The sequence below is a fragment of the Lynx rufus genome, unplaced genomic scaffold (assembly GCF_022079265.1).
Source record: "Lynx rufus isolate CCGP_SWC_20201006 ecotype Redwood Valley unplaced genomic scaffold, mLynRuf1.p SCAF_19, whole genome shotgun sequence".
In the NCBI taxonomy this organism is placed as follows: Eukaryota; Metazoa; Chordata; class Mammalia; order Carnivora; family Felidae; genus Lynx; species Lynx rufus.
In genome coordinates this window covers 3,258,603-3,272,662 of record NW_025814833.1, presented here as the reverse complement: position 1 = coordinate 3,272,662, position 14,060 = coordinate 3,258,603, and the positions used below count along the sequence as shown (strand labels likewise).

General features: G+C 37.5%; 1 protein-coding gene across 2 annotated transcripts in view; it reads right to left on the bottom strand.

The window, feature by feature from the left end:
* Nucleotides 1–14,060, bottom strand: part of RADX (RPA1 related single stranded DNA binding protein, X-linked) — an 86,669-nt gene that overhangs the window by 32,951 nt on the left and 39,658 nt on the right. The window lies entirely within an intron of this gene.

Here is a 14,060-nt window from a genome sequence, read left to right as displayed (position 1 = left end):
TTATGAGATACTGTACTTCGTACTGTATTTTCCCCCATCAGTTTATTACGAAAAATTTCAAATATACAACAAAATTAAAAGAATTTTACAAGAACACTTTATATCCACTACACTTAGATTTTCCCATTTTAATGCATGAGCTATGGCCATCCTTATCCATCTATTAATCCATTTTATTTGTATTCTTTTCAAATAAGGACTTCTGTTTCCTTTTTGATAAAAAGTTTCAGCATGCATATCATTACCCGGTTTAATATTTGTTTAAAATATTGTAATATAAAATTTACATGAAATACACACATCTCAGTTATGTGCACTTGACAAATGTATATACTTTAGGTAACCAAAACCCCTCTCAAGATATAAAGCACTGCTATCACCCAGAATTTTCTTTCTGCCCTTTCCCAGTCAATCGCCATACATCAGTTCAAACTCTATACTAAGACAACTACTGTTCTGATTTTTCCACCAGAGATTAGTTTTTCTTGTTCTGGATCTTAATATAAATGAATTCATACAGTATGCACTCTTTTGTGTAATATTTCTATCTTCATATTATTTTAGAGTTTCGTCTATTCTGTTACAATGTTTTGTATATTAGCAGTTCATTATGTCTTGGACACCAGTCCTTAGATATATATCTTGAGAATATTTCCTCTCCATCTGCAGCTAGTCTATAGATTTTTTTTCAGTTTCCACTTTTTAATATTCTAAATGTTTATTTATTTATTTTGAGAGAGAGAGAGAGAAAATGTGAGTGAGTGGGGGGAGGGGCAGAGAAAGAGGGAGAGAGAATCCCAAGCAGGCTTTGCACTATCAGCATGGAGCCTGATGCAGGGCTCAACTTCACAAACTCTGAGATCATGACCTGAGCCAAAATCAAGAGTCAGATGCTCAACTGACTGAGCCACCCAGGCACCCCATTTTTAATATATTTAAATAAAATTTATACACATTTAAGGCTTACAACAGAATGATTTTATATACATACACATAGTAAAGTGATTACTACAGTTAAACTAATTAACGTATCACTCCTCACATACATGATGGGCACCTGAAATCTACTGTTAGTGTATTTCCAGTATTCAATATAGTATCAACTATAATCATCATGCTGTACATTAGATCTTTAGACTTATTCATCCTTCATAACTACAACTTTGACTGACATCTCTCCATTTCCCCCACCTCCCTGCCCCAGAGTAACTACCATTTTACTCTCTACCTGTATAAGTATGACCTTTTTAGGTTCTATATACAGGTGAGATTATGTAGTATTTGTCTTAACCATGTGTTTCTGATGCTTTGGCATCTGGGGCTTTGGTGACCCTGGACAGACTCCTCTCTGGGCTAGCCAATTCTCAGAGACAGAAAACAACTTGCCTTGGACCTTTCATATGCAAATCAACCATCCCAGAGCCCAGAGCCTTTATAGGGCTTCTCATACTTTGAGTCACTAATTCCCCTACCCTAATGACCCTAGGACAGGGACCAGACAATGAAGGTCAGTCCTTATACCCCTGAGCCTGCTGAAATTATTTAAACTAGTCAATTCTAAATCTGTTTATCTGCCTTGCTCGTTTGTTTCCACAGAAACCACAATAGAGGCTTGTGCTGGAGCCTGGGTGGCTCAGTCGGCTGAGCATCAGACTTCTGATTTCAGCTCAAGTCATGATCCCAGGGTTGTGGGATTGAGCCCTATGTTGGGCTCCGTGCTGAGCATGGAACCTGCTTAGATATTCTCTCTCTCTCTCTCTCTCTCTCTGCCTCTCTCCCCGCTCACATACTCTCTCTCTCTAAAATTAAAAAAAAAATGTCTCATGACCATGTTTTCCCATCACTCACTCTGCCTCCTGACTGACCCTGGTGCTACCCATGGCATGATGTATCCCTTCCTCTGGGGATCTGTGAATATAATACCTATCTTTTCAATGCCAATTGTCTCCTGATCTGATAGACTTGCCATACCTAAGTAATAATAAAACCTATATTTAAAAATGAGGGTTTGTTATACTACTCTGTTCACTTCTGTATATATGTGAATTTTTTCATAATAAAAATTTAATCTCTTAGTTGATAACATTGTTGCTCTGAGCTGAATTGTGTTACCCAAAAATTTATATTTTGATTCTTTAACCCCCCAGTACCTTAGAATATGACTATATAAAGAAAATACTTTAAAGAGGACATTAAGTTAAAATGAAGCTGTTAGTGTGGGTCCTAATCTAATCTGACTGGCATCTTTATAAGAAAATGTGGATATACAGAGAGACACCAGGGATGTGTATGCACAGAAAGACAATCAGGTGAGGACACAGCACAAAAAGATGACCATCTGAAAGCTATGGGGTGAGGGCTCAGGAAAAGCCAAACTTGCTGACACCTTGATCAGGGACTTGTAGCCTTCAGAACTATAAAAAAAAAAATTTCTTTTGTTTAAGCCATCCAGTTTGTGGTATTTTATGGCATCCCTGGCAAACTAATACAACTGCCTACCCAAACTAGAATACTGAGTCTGTCAAATTAAGACAAGGAGTAGGTAAATGAAGCACCCCTGAAATCATTTCCCTACTCTGTTTTAGTCAATACCTAGATATGGTTGATTGTATTTTCAAATTTTTCTCTTGTCTCTTCCCTTACTCTTTTTTCTTTATTACCACTGCTCTATCCATGGCCTTTATCATCATTTACTGGCGTCTTTGGCTCTAGAGTTGTGTCCCTTAAACCCATCCCCCACATAGCATCAGAATTAACTATTAACATGCAAATCAGGATTCCGGGACCCATGAGCAGAGAGGCGTGTGGGACATTCCGGTCGGCCCTGGCAGGTTGATTTTACTGAGAGAGGAAGATGGCGGCATAGGACGATGCTGGGCTCACCGCATTCTGCTGACCAGTTAGATTCCACCCACATTTGCCTAAATAACCCAGAAAACCCCCAGAAGACTAGCAGAATGGACTCTCTGGAGCCAAGCATAGACGAGAGGCCCATGGAACAGGGTAGGAAGGGCGGAGAGGCGGTGCATGCTACATGGACAGGAGGGAGGGAGCTGGGTGGTGGAGGGGCAGCCCGCCTGGCAAGGCAGAGCCCCTGAGTCTGGCTTGCAAAAGCAGAGGGGCCAGAGAGAGTGTGTTCTGACAGCCAGCGGGACTTAACATCTGGAATGTTATAAGTCAACAGCTCTGTTCCGAGAGCGGGAGGGCTCGAGGACAATGGGAGGGAGAGTTGTTGAGCCCCGGAGGACAGAGCTCAGCTTGGCGGGGAACAAAGGTGCTAGAAAGCAACATCTCCCTTGCCCATCCCCCAGCCAAAATCCCAAAGGGAACCAGTTTCCGTCATGAAACTTGCTTGCATCGCGCAAATACCCAATGCCGTGCTTCTGCGGATCCAACCCTCCAAAGGGTCTGCCTCCCTCGTGGTGCCCTAGGGCCTCTCCCGAAGCAGACCACTGAAGGCAAAGCGAGCTGAGTCTGCCCCTTCTGCCCCTGTGCACCTTGCGGATCCATCCTAGCTAATACGCCAGATCCCATCGAAGCAGCACCACAAGCCCGGCAGTGCGCAAGTAGCCCAGACAGGGGCAATACCACTCCACAGTGAGTCCTGCCCCTCGGAGAGGGGAAGATAAGGTACACACCAGTCTGACTGTGGCCCCAGCAGTGGGCTGGGGGCAGACATCAGGTCTGACTGAAGTCCCGCCCACCAACGCAAGTAACTCCAGACAGCACAGAGGAAGAGCCCTGCAGTTCTGCGCCACTCCAGGGACTATCCAAGATGATGAAACGGACGAATTCTCCTCAAAAGAAACTCCAGGAAGTAGCGACAGCTAACGAACTAATCAAAAATGATTTAAGCAATGTAACAGAAAATGAATTTAAAATAATAGTCATAAAATTAATCGCTGGGCTTGAAAAAAGTATAGAGGACACCAGAGAATCTATTACTACAGAGATTAAGGGACTAAGAAACAGTCAGGAAGAGCTAAAAAATGCTAGAAATGAGCTGCAAAATAAAATGGAGGCAACCACAGCTTGGATTGAAGAGGCAGAGGAGAGAATAGGTGAATTAGAAGATAAAATTATGGAAAAAGAGGAAGCTGAGAAAAAGAGAGATAAAAAAAATCCAGGAGTATGAGGGGAGAATTAGAGAACTAAGTGACATAAATAAACGTAATAATCTATGCATAATTGGTATTCCAGAGGAGGAAGAGAGAGGGAAAGGTGCTGAAGGTGTACTTGAAGAAATAATAGCTGAGAACTTCCCGGATCTGGGGAAGGAAAAAGGCACTGAAATCCAAGAGGCACAGAGAACTCCCTTCAGAACTCAACTAACTTGAATCAATCTTCTGGACAACATATCATAGTCAAACTGGCAAAATACAAGGATAAAGAGAAAATTCTGAAAGCAGCTAGGAATAAACATGCTCTAACATATAAAGGGAGACCGATAAGACTAGTGATGGATTTATCTACTGAAACTTGGCAGGCCAGAAAGGAATGGCAGGAAATCTTCAATGTGATGAACAGAAAATATATCCAGCCGATAATCCTCTATTCAGCAAGTGTGTCATTCAGAATAGAAGAAATAAAGGTTTCCCCAAACAAACAAAAACTGAAGGAATTCGTCACCACTAAACCAGCCCTACAAGAGGTCCTAAGGGGGATCCTGTGAGACAAAGTACCAGAGACATCACTACAAGCATGAAACCTACAGACATCACAATGACTCTAAACCCATATCTTTCTATAATAACACTGAATGTAAATGGACTAAATGCTCCAACCAGAAGACATAGGGTATCAGAATGGTTAAAAAAAAAAACAAGATCCATCTATTTGCTGTCTACAAGAGACTCATTTTAGAACTGAGGATACTTTCAGATTGAAAGTAAGGGGATGGAGAACTATCTATCATGCTACTGGAAGTCAAAAGAAAGCTGGAGTAGCCATACTTCTATCAGACAAACTAGACTTTATATTAAAGGCTATAACAAGAGATGAAGAAGGGCATTATGTAATAATTGCAGGGTCTATCCATCAGGAAGAGCTAACAATTATAAATGTCTATGTGCCGAATACGGGAGCTCCCAAATATATAAAACAATTACACACAAACATAAGCAACCTTATTCATAAGAATGTGGTAACTGCAGGGGACTTTAATACTCCACTTACAACAGTGGATAGATCATCTAGACACAGGATCAATAAAGAAACAAGGGCCCTGAATGAGACACTGGATCAGATGGACTTGACAGATATATTTAGAACTCTGCATCCCAAAGCAACAGAATATACTTTCTTCTCGAGTCCACATGGAACATTCTCCAAGATAGATCATATACTGGGTCACAAAACAGCCCTTCATAATTATACAAGAATTGGGATCATACCATGCATACATTCAGACCACAATGCTATGAAGCTTGAAATCAACCACAGGAAAAAATCTGGAAAACCTCCAAAAGCATGGAGGTTAAAGAACACCCTACTAAAGAATGAATGGGTCAACCAGGCAATTAGAGAAGAAATTAAGAAATATATGGAAACAAATGAAAATGAAAATACAACAATCCAAATGCTTTGGGATACAGCGAAGGGAGTCCTGAGAGGAAAATACATTCCAATCCAGGCCTATCTCAAGAAACAAGAAAAATCCCAAATACAAAATAACAGCACACCTAAAGGAAATAGAAGCAGAACAGGAAAGACACCCCAAACCCAGCAGAAGAAGACAAATAATAAAGATCAGAGCAGAAATAAACAATATACAATCTAAAAAAACTGTAGAGCAGATCAATGAAACCAAGAGTTGGTTTTTTGAAAAAGAAACAAAATTGATAAACCTCTAGCCACGCTTCTCAAAAAGAAAAGGGAGAGGACCCAAATAGATAAAATCATGAATGAAAATGGAATTATTACAACCAATCCCTCAGAAATACAAGCAATTATCAGGGAATACTATGAAAAATTATATGCCAACAAACTGGAAGAAATGGACAAATTCCTAAACACCCACACACTACCAAAACTCAATCAGGAGGAAATAGAAAGCTTGAACAGACCCATAACCAGCGAAGAAATTGAATCAGTTATCAAAAATCTCCCAACAAATAAGAGTCTAGGACCAGATGGCTTCCCAGGGGAATTCTATCAGACATTTAAAGCAGAGCTAATACCTACCCTTCTCAAGCTATTCCAAAAAATAGAAAGGGAAGGAAAACTTCCAGACTCATTCTATGAAGCCAGCATTACTTTGATTCCTAAACCAGACAGAGACCCAGCAAAAAAAGAGAACTACAGGCCAATATCCCTGATGAATATGGATGCAAAAATTCTCAATAAGATACTAGCAAATCGAATTCAAAAGCATATAAAAAGAATTATTCACCATGATCAAGTGGGATTCATTCCTGGGCTGCGGGGCTGGTTCAACACTAGCAAATCGAATTCAAAAGCATATAAAAAGAATTATTCACCATGATCAAGTGGGATTCATTCCTGGGCTGCGGGGCTGGTTCAACACTCGCAAATCAATGTGATACATCACATTAATAAAAGAAAAGATAAGAACCATATGATCCTGTCAATCGATGCAGAAAAAGCATTTGACAAAATTCAGCATCCTTTCGTAATAAACACCCTCGAGAAAGTCGGGATAGAAGGAACATACTTAAACATCATAAAAGCCATTTATGAGAAGCCCACAGCTAGTATCATTCTCAATGGGGAAAAACTGAGAGCTTTCCCCCTGAGATCAGGAACACAACAGGGATGCCCACTCTCACCGCTATTGTTTCACATAGTGTTGGAAGTGTTAGCATCAGCAATCAGACAACAAAAGGAAATCCAAGGCATCAAAATTGGCAAAGATGAAGTCAAGCTTTCACTTTTTGCAGATGACATGATATTATATATGGAAAATCCAATAGACTCCACCAAAAGCCTGCTAGAACTGATACATGAATTCAGCAAAGTCGCAGGATACAAAATCAATGTACAGAAATCAGTTGCATTCTTATACACTAATAATGAAGCAACAGAAAGACAAATAAAGAAACTGATCCCTTTCACAACTGCACCAAGAAGCATAAAATACCTAGGAATAAACCTAACCAAAGATGTAAAAGATCTGTATGCTGAAAAGTATAGAAAGCTTATGAAGGAAATTGAAGAAGATATAAAGAAATGGAAAGACATTCCCTGCTCATGGATTGGAAAAATAAATATTGTCAAAATGTCAATACTACCCAAAGCTATCTACACATTCAATGCAATCCCAATCAACATTGCACCAGCATTCTTCTCGAAGCTAGAACAAACAATCCTAAAATTCATATGGAACCACAAAAGGCCCCGAACAGCCAAAGTCATTTTGAAGAAGAAGACCAAAGCAGGAGGCATCACAATCCCAGACTTTAGCCTCTACTACAAAGCTGTCATCATCAAGACAGCATGGTATTGGCACAAAAACAGACACAGAGACCAATGGAATAGAATAGAAACCCCAGAACTAGACCCACAAGAGTATGGCCAACTAATCTTTGACAAAGCAGGAAAGAGTATCCAATGGAAAAAAGACAGTGTCTTTAACAAATGGTGCTGGGAGAACTGGTCAGCAACATGCAGAAGGATGAGACTAGACAACTTTCTTACACCATTCACAAAAACAAACTCAAAATGGATAAAGGACCTGAATGTGAGGCAGGAAACCATCAAAACCCTAGAGGAGAAAGCAGGAAAAGACCTCTGACCTCAGCTGCAGCAATTTCTTACTTGCCACATCCCCAAGGGCAAGGGAATTAAAAGCAAAAATGAACTATTGGGACCTCATGAAGATAAAAAGCTTCTGCACAGCAAAGGAAACAATCAACAAAACTAAAAGACAACCAACAGAATGGGAAAAGATATTTTTAAATGACACATCGGACAAAGGGCTAGTATCCAAAATCTATAAAGAGCTCACCAAACTCCACACCCAAAAAACAAATAATCCAGTGAAGAAATGGGCAGAAAACATGAATAGACACTTCTCTAAAGAAGACATCCAGATGGCCAACAGACACATGAAAAGATGCTCAACGTCGCTCTTTTGAAATACAAATCAAAACCACACTCAGATATCACCTCACGCCAGTCAGAGTGGCTAAAATGAACAAATCAGGAGACTATAGATGCTGGAGAGGATGTGGAGAAACGGGAACCCTCTTGCACTGTTGGTGGGAATGCAAACTGGTGCAGCCGCTCTGGAAAACAGTGTGGAGGGTCCTCAAAAAATTAAAAATAGACCTACCCTATGACCCAGCATAGCACTGTTAGGAATTTACCCAAGGATACAGGAGTGCTGATGCATAGGGGCACTTGTACCCCAATGTTTATAGCAGCACTCTCAACAATAGCCAAATTATGGAAAGAGCCTAAATGTCCATCATCTGATGAATGGATCAAGAAATTGTGGTTTATATACACAATGGAATACTACATGGCAATTAGAAAGGATGAAATACGGCCCTTTGTTGCAACATGGATGGAACTGGAGAGTGTTAAGTGAAATAAGTCATAGAGAGAAAGACAGATACCATATGTCTTCACTCTTATGTGGATCCTGAGAAACTTAACAGACGTCCATGGGGGAGGGGAAGAAAAAAAAAGAGGTTAGAGAGGGAGAGAGCCAAAGCATAAGAGACTCTTAAAAACTGAGAAGAAACTGAGGGTTGATGGGGCATGGGAGGGAGGGGAGGGTGGGTGATGGGTATTGAGGAGGGCACCTTTTGGGGTAAACACTGGGTGTTGTATGGAAAGCAATTTGACAATAAATTTCATATTAAAAAAATGAAAAAATAAAACTTACCATTTACTTATGTTAAATAAAATAAAATGCAAATCAAATTATGCCATACTGCCTCTTAATGTTTTCCAAAATCTCTCCCTTAGTGACTAAAGGATAAATCCAAGTTTCTTCATATGGCATACTAGGTCCTCCATTAATGTCAATCTTTAATATTTCTTCAGCCATTAGACTACTCCCTGTCTTACACTTTATACTCTATCAACACCACAACAGTTGGTGGTTCCATGAGATTTCCATGAAATGTCTTATCTTTGTACCTATGCTAAAACTCTTGTAGGCTTATATACACTTAGCTAATTTGACAAACCTCTATTCATCTTTTAAGAATTAGTTCAAGTATCACCTGTATACTCTAGTGTTTTAAACTTATCTTTTATTTTTTAGACAGAAAAATTGGAAAAATACATAGAATACCATAGTAAATACCAGTATATCCAACACCCAGAATTCACATTTTCAGACTTATATTTTGCCATCTTTGCTTCAAATACTGTCATGTATTTTACTGTATAAGTTTTAAAACATCAACAGTAGGTAGGAGAGTAAATGAATCCCCATGATTCTACCATCCAGTTTTAACATTTATCACCACATGGCCACCCTTCTTTCATGTATATTCTATGCTACTCCCAAACCTACTGTTCTTTTTAAAGCAAATCTTTGAGATATCATTTTACCCATAAATAATTCAACGTGTATCTTTAAAGGACTTCTTAAAAAACATGATATCATAACACTATTAATAATAATAATTTTAATGTATTATCAAATATTGTGGTCAAATTTTTCCATGGTCTCATAAACTATTTGAATTTGGTTTGCTCACATCAGGATGCTTCAGATAAAATATAATAAAATAATAAAATAAACAGAACACTTAAGATGAGTTTTAAATCACCTTTCTTTACCCTTCCTGGCCACATTCTCTTCTTTCCTCCCCTAGAGACAACTAATGTCATTAATTACCTATATATCTTTCCATTCCAGAATAGATTCCTATATATGTATCTATGAAAAATAAATAGTTTGGCTTTGGACATTCTTAGAAATGTGCACAAATTAAATTATAATACCCTCTTGTAGTTTTAAAAACAGTTATAAGTTTTATATTCTTTCATTACTACAACTGTTCATTTGTAGTTTTCTTTTTAAATTTTTTTTTAATTTTTATTTATTTTTGAGACAGAGAGACAGAGCATGAACGGGGGAGGGGCAGAGAGAGAGGGAGACAGAATTGGAAGCAGGCTCCAGGCTCTGAGCCATCAGCCCAGAGCCCGACACGGGGCTCGAACTCACGGACTGTGAGATCGTGACCTGAGCTGAAGTCAGACGCTTAACCGACTGAGCCACCCAGGCACCCCTGTAGTTTTCTTTTTTATTCTTGGTCAGTATTGCTAGAGATTTCTCTACTGTGTAAATCTCTTAAGAGAACCAGCTTTAGGTTCCACTATTCTCTTTTTTGTTTTATATTTCACTAATTTGTTTGTAATTTTATTCTCATATTTTACTGACTCTAAAATGGTATAGGGGTGTCTGGCTGGCTTAGTCAGTAGAACATGTGACTCTTGATATTGGGATTTGAATTACTTAAAAATAAAATATTTAAAAATACAATAAAATGCTTCAAATTTTAAAACATGTCATTATTTCATGTGCCACTAAAAAAATAGATTGCCAATTAAATAATGATGTATAATTCATTTTGGAATGTGCATCCCAGTATCAGAGATGTTAAAATATGCAAAAATGGATATCTTGGAATTGATGACATATAGATTTTCCGTCTGTTTAATTTGGGTTTGATTTTCTCCATTAGATTTTTTTTAAATTTTATTTAAATATAAGTTAGTTAACATACCATTAGATTCCTTTAAACATATTGAAACTTTTTTTATGGCCACAGTATGGTTAATCTTGGTAAATGTTCCATGTGTACTTGAAAAGAATATGTATTCTGCCATTATTAGGTAGAGTGTTCTATAAATATAACGTCAAGTTGGTTGATAATGTTATATATTCTTACTGATTTACTGTCTAGTTTTTCCTATCAATTCTTGGGAAAGGGATGTTAAAGTCCTTAAACATAATTGTGGATTTGTCTGTTTCTCCATTCAATTTGTCAGTTGCCATTTACCTAGAAGCTTTATTGTAAGGTATCTACACATTTAGGATTGGCATGTTTTCCTCGACAATTGTAAACAGTATAATATTCTTCTTTACTCCCTGCTCTGAAATCTACTTTGGTAAGTATAGCCACTCCAGTTTTCTTTTTCATGCTATATATATATTTTCCATCTTTTTATATTGCGTCTTTAAATTTAAAGTGGGTCTCTTTTAGATAGTATATAGCTGGCTCTTACTTTTTCATCCAATATGATAATCTCTGCTTCTTTATTGGGTGTTCATACTATTTAGTTTAATGTAATTAACAATACAAGGCTTAAATTTGTTATTTTGCTATTTTTTTCTATTTGACAAATTTCTTCTTTATGTCCCTTTTTCTCTTGTCCTGCCTTCTCTTGGATTGAATATATTAAAAAATAATTCCATTTAGCTCTAACATTGACTTATTAGCAATGCCCTTTTTTAGTGGTTGCTATAGGGTTTATAACATACAACTTTAACTTATTATATCCAAGCAATGTTATGCCACTTCATGCATACAGTATAAGTACTTCATAACAGTATTATCTCCATATCCCCTCTTGCCTCTGAGATCTTGTGGTCATACATTTTACTTCTATATAAACTACGAAGTTTACATTTTTGTTATTTTTCAGTGAAAACATCAAAATTGAGAATATATATAAGTTTATATAATATATATATAATATATATGTATATATATTTTATATATAAGTTTATTTTGACAAAAAAGAGCACATGCATGGGGAGGGGAGGGGCAGAAAGAGAGAGAGGGAGAGAGAGAATCCCAAGCAGGCCCTGCAGAGCCTGATGTGGGGCTCAATTTCATGAACTGTGAGATCATGACCTGAGCTGAAATCGAGTCAGATGCTCAACCGACTGAGTCACCCAGGTGCCCCAAGTGTGTCTCTTATATGCAGCATATAACTAGATTAATTTTTAAAACTGATGCATGAAAGCTTAACATGTTTTCATTTGTTGAAATTGTTGGTGTATTTGGAATTATTTGTGCTATATAATTTTGTGGTTTTTCTTAATCATGCGTTTTCTTTCCTTCTTTCCTACCTTCCATTGTCCTGATCAAATTTTCACAATTCCCCTTTTTTTCTGTGCTGCTTTGAAAATTATACCCCCTATACCTATTCTTTCAGCATGCCCTTAAAAATTTAACTTTCATGTTTGAAATTATAAAGCCTACAGTTCACCAATCACTTCCTTTCTCCATAAAGAAAATGACCTAACAATGCTTTCTCATCTTCCCACCTATCTTATTTTAAATAGTATTTTAGTTTTACTTTGTTTCAAATCACATGAAATTATTTACCATAGTTATTAATTTTCACTGCCTATTTTTAGTTATATTTACCAATATTTCACCAACTTCTTTCCTCATAAATTCTTCTCACATTTGGATACTTATTTGGTTTAATTCTTTAGTAACTCTCATTGAGACAATGAGTAATAACTCTCACAGTCTCTGAATATCTAAAAGTATATATATTTCACCCTCAAAGTTTGTTTAGATAGACATAGAATTCTAGGTTGGAAAACATTTTCTTTCAAGATTTTGAAGACATTTTCCATTATCTAAGGCATCTATTGTTGCTGGTAAGAAATCTTCCAGTCTAATTATATTTCTTTTGTAGATGAATATGTGTTTTCTTTCTGGCAATTTAAGATTTAAATTTTTTTTAATTTTTATATCTGAGAGAGTGAGCGAGCAGGGAACAGGCAGAGAGAGACAGAGACAGAGACAGAGAATGTAAAGTAGGCTCTAGGTTCTGAGCTGTCAGCATAGAGCCCGACATGGGGCTCAAACTCACAAGTCATGAGATCATGACCTGAGCTGAAGTCAGACGTTTAACCGCGTAACTGACTGAGCCACCCATGCGCCCCTCTTTCTGGCAGTTTTAAGATATTTACTATCTGTGATGCAGTGCAGGTTCACTACGATGCATCTGCATATGAATTTAATTCTTCTGCTCAGGATTCATTGTGATCCTTCAACCTAATGATTAATATATAATCCTTAATTTTGAAAATGTATCCTTCAAATATTGATTCTTCTTGATTATTCTGTCTTCCTGGAACTTTTATTAGATATAAATTGAACCTTCTCACCCTATCCACCATGGCAGTTTCCCAGATGTTTACTAATTAATTACACACATTTCAATAATATTGGGAGTGTGATCTTTGTTCGGTTACATACATTATTCTTTTCTTTTACCTTGCCAAACTCTTTAACTATCTCTGGTGTGATTTCCTCTGTACCTATCTTCCAAATGTACTAATTCTCTCTTCATCTACATTTGCTTCCTCTTCAACCCATTGTAAATATATAACTTATGGTTTCTATTCACTCCTTTAACCTTTTAAACATGTATTTACTTGAAAGCCTCTTTCTGATTGGTTTCGTATTTCTAGTTCCTAGGCTATAAATTTTCCCTACAGATTACATCTGATCACATTGCCTCAAAGTAGTTCATTTTCTTGGCAAATCTGTAATTTTTTAAATCATGAATTCTCTACATTTTCTATGGGAGTCCCAAATACCCTAGGTTATAAGATGCCTCTTTGAGGCAGTTTCACACCTACCCTTGTCAAGACCTTAAGGTTTTCACTGATTTGAGATCAGATATTACTGTTAACTCCTTAGCTCAGTGTCCTCACCATCATAGTCCATTGAACTGTGACCACACCTCCACGTTGCACAGGTCTAAGATTCCAATTTCTCCCAGGTGACTTTTTCCTAACTATTGTCCAGAGGATAAAGAAAGCTCCTTGATACTTCCCCACACCAATGGACATACTTTCTCTGGTCCTTCATAACCTTCCAACTTTATTTTAGTTCTACTTCACATGCAGGAGGCCTGTGGTCTGGACTCTCCTTGCCATATAGTTATTATACCTCAGCCTATAATCATTCAGGCCTCTATCTAGTTCTGAAATGCCCAAGAGCAGTTTTAATTTTAGTTCCTACTCACTGCTAAATTTAAAATGTTTTATTTCTAGCACTCAAGGATTTTTCATTCTTGCTCTGAGCTTTGTCATATATTTATAG